Below are 3,669 nucleotides of genomic sequence, written 5' to 3'. Positions count from 1 at the left end.
GCTGATAGACATAATTTCTGTCTTAGGAGAGACCCTAACCTAGTGAGGACCCAGCATTTTGTGTTATATCTATACTTTTCTATAGCTCTTGATGGGAAAATTATCTCAATATTTTCTTTCCGCTGTGAGTCTTTTTCTTCCTATTTTGAGACAATATTGAATACATGAGTAGCTGGAAGAATAGATGTAATTTCTTGATTGATAGAAACACAGAAAATCAGGGGAATCTCTCACACACTGATACCACCCATCTTTACAGTGTCAAGAAAGTCACTTGAAATCTAAAGGCTTTCCATGGAGTTTACATTTGGCCTTTAGGCTCTGGAACTCATTGAGTTCCCAAACTCTGAGACATCCTATCTGTTGACTCTATGGGTTCAGTATAAAGACCCTCATTTTCCCTGAACAGGACTGTGCTTGGGGAAGAATCTCTCTGATATAGAAATGTGATTCCAGCTTTTCATTTGCCAAGTATATTTTTAACTATTTATTTTTGAGTGGCTGCTCTGCACTTCGCTTTAGTGTTATTTTTATAAAGATAATTTGTAGCTGTGTAAAAGGTGCTGAGGATGCACTTCTAGAACGCTTTTGTACATATGCAAAAATAATGAATAAATAAATAAATGCTCCTTTCACATGACCTCATCAAGAGCAAAGCCAAATTCTAGCAAGAGAAAGCCAGCTGAGCAGAATTTTCCAAGTGCCTGTATTACAACATTATTTTTATTCCCATTGCAGGGCCCTAGTCACAGACTGGGACATTACGATACTAAGTGCCACACAAAAATAAAAAGAATGTCTTTGTTTCAAGGCACTTTTATAACAGCAGTGGTCGAAACAGGGCAGTGTCTGTCAGTAAGACCTAGGAACATTTTTCTGAGTGTGGAAGTGTGTATCAGCAGTTTCTTTTTACATTGGCTTGAGGACAGATGGGGTAGGTGTGATGACATCTGAGGTTCCATTTCAGATGCCGTGTAAAAACTCTTAAATGCTTCAGAAGAACCAAGCTGTATACTTGCTGTACTTTGAAGAGGTAAGTTAAAAACCAAATGCTAATCAGCCAGCTATGCAGAGATGAAGTGGGGACAGTCAGCTCAGGTTTTCAAGTCAGCATTGCTGAGGCATTTTGCTTATGTACACACTTGTGATCTTGTTTTCTATGTCTACAACCATCTGAAATTTTGCATAGCTGCAGACTGAACATCTGCATAAATCTGAATGAAAGATTCAAAAAACAAATAAGAAGATTATGTAGCAAAACCACATCTTTGTTGCAGCATTTTCAAGCTCAGACACAAAAAATCAGACATATTATATGAAACAAACAATATAAAATTGTGTTTTCAATATATATAATCCATCTGGACATTAACTTTATCACCTCTGTCTTCAGGACTGAACTGAAGGCAGCCTAGTACAAGGAGCAAGGACATCATTATGAATTGTTAAGCTAGTACTGAAGACACTGCATAGTTCCAGTAAATGGACAGTGAGGACACATATTTGTGGAGGTAAAGGCGAATGGACCTGTCTCTCAGGTCTCAGAGTTGTGGTGATACATTGCTGGAGCCCCAGAGTTTCACTAGCTTGAACGTGACAGATGTGCTTTCATTGAGAGAAAAAGATTTTAGCTCTTGGATCCCTGTGGCAACTGACAGTCCCCAGATTTGCAGGAGTGCAGGAGACTTCAGGGTCCTATACACTGAACTTTTCTTCATGCAGTCATGCCCTGGCCATTTCTGCATCTCAAGTCTTTCGTGATATCCCTCCAGGTTGTGATTGTGCCCTGCCCCTTCCTTGTGTAGTGCACATGAAGTTAGAGAAATGCACATGACCTGAGGCTGCACGGGAGGAAAGCAGGCACATCTTTTGTTCATCAAGTGGAAAAATAAAAAAATCTCTTATAAGGTGATTTTACGTATTGATTTTCCCTTGGCAAGAAGCACACGTTGAAATTACACACACACACACGTCTTCTTCATCTTTCTTCATCTGCTATGACTTCGGGGGAGTAACATTAACAGAGAGGCAGAAAAATGGAACTGGGATCTGGGAAACTTAAGATTAGGGAAGAACTAGGGAGAAGAAGAGGATCTACAACTTTAAATGGCTGCCTCTTCTCTTTTTATTCCTAGTACGTAGAGTCCTAAGTGACATTGGGCCCCATTTCCAGAAAGTACAACTAAATGCAAGACAGTTTACACAAAATCTCAATTTTTACCTGATTGGGTAAAAAGGAAATAGTTTTGGATTGACCAGAACGAGAATGTTTTTGTCCATCTGAACCAAAGTATTTCATGCTAAATCAGAGGAAAATATATCTGGGCTGCCAATACTGTGTTCTGCATCAACCAGCTTCTCTCTAGATCAGGATCTTTGCCTTGATTAAACCCTGGTACTATACCATAATGTGCCTGTAGACTGCATGAGCCCTGACAAGTTTGTTAGCTGGAGTGTGTTTGGAGGGCAGGGGATGAGGGGAAGGGGACCCTTGGGCAGTTCAGCTGGGCACTATTCCATTTGGGGAGTGTTGAAACTTTTCAGTTAAATTGAAATGCAGCTGGAACTGGCTTTTTGAATGCTAGAAGTGCAGCTGGGAAGTAACTGGTGGGTTAAAACTGCAGATGAAATCCGTGGGCACTTGCGGCAATTAAACAGTCTGGAGTCTTTCAGAGAATGAGCAAAATACTACACATTTTAAATACAGTGAAAATATCAGGCAAATATATCTCTGCAGCTTTTTCCTGCCACTTTATTTCATCAAACATCTAATAATACTAGTGTGCATACCCTATATATAATTTTTTCCCAATTATTTTTCCTTTAAAAGAGTTAATTTTTAAAAATTGTGGTTGAATTTAATAACTCACAAGCCAACATCAGCAGGCCCCTACTTCAGGGTGTCAATTAGATGGCTACTTTTGCACTGCTGGGTAGCTGACAATATGCAGTTAAATTATAACAATATACAGTTAAAATCACTACTGGCCTCTTTTGCTTCTTCCTCCATTAGCTTCTATTGTCTTTAACATATGCCCTGGTAATTCTTCCACTGATCTGAATAAATAATAATTACAGTTCAGAAATCCTTGTTATAGCATTGCCTAATTAGTCTCTGTATATGACTTAAGGTTTAAATCATGAAGATAGAAGTGAATTAAATATAGGATAAAAAAAACCCTCACACAAAACAGCTTGCTTTCTGACATCATAGAAATGTTTCTCAAGGAATTATGGAAAAAAAAATTTAAAAAAACATTTTAACTTATTTTCCTGCCATCTCTTAATTTATTGACATTTTTATTTTGCTCTCTTGGGTCTTAAGTGGAAGGTGGACCTTGTGTTGAAATGTAGGTAACATTTTTATCTTTAAGTAATCTCCTACGAATGATGTTGCATGCATAAAACACCCAACATCCAACAGAACAAACGAAACTCTTCTAATGCATTAAAGTCAATGGAGTTACACACAAATGAATTTGGCCCAATGAAGTATTCTGGAGAACAGAGTGAAGCCTATCAGACTACATACAAGAAAATGGAATACTAGAACTGCACAGTTGGACAATGTAATTCTATTTTCATTTCAGCTCAAAAGCTTCTCGGTATTTTCTATTCTGCATAGCTTTTTATACGACAGCCATCACCACAAGATCTGAGTACCTTCCA

This window comes from Cyanistes caeruleus, chromosome 1 (assembly GCF_971803275.1).
Source record: "Cyanistes caeruleus chromosome 1, bCyaCae1.hap1.1, whole genome shotgun sequence".
In the NCBI taxonomy this organism is placed as follows: Eukaryota; Metazoa; Chordata; class Aves; order Passeriformes; family Paridae; genus Cyanistes; species Cyanistes caeruleus.
This window is presented reverse-complemented; position numbering follows the sequence as displayed.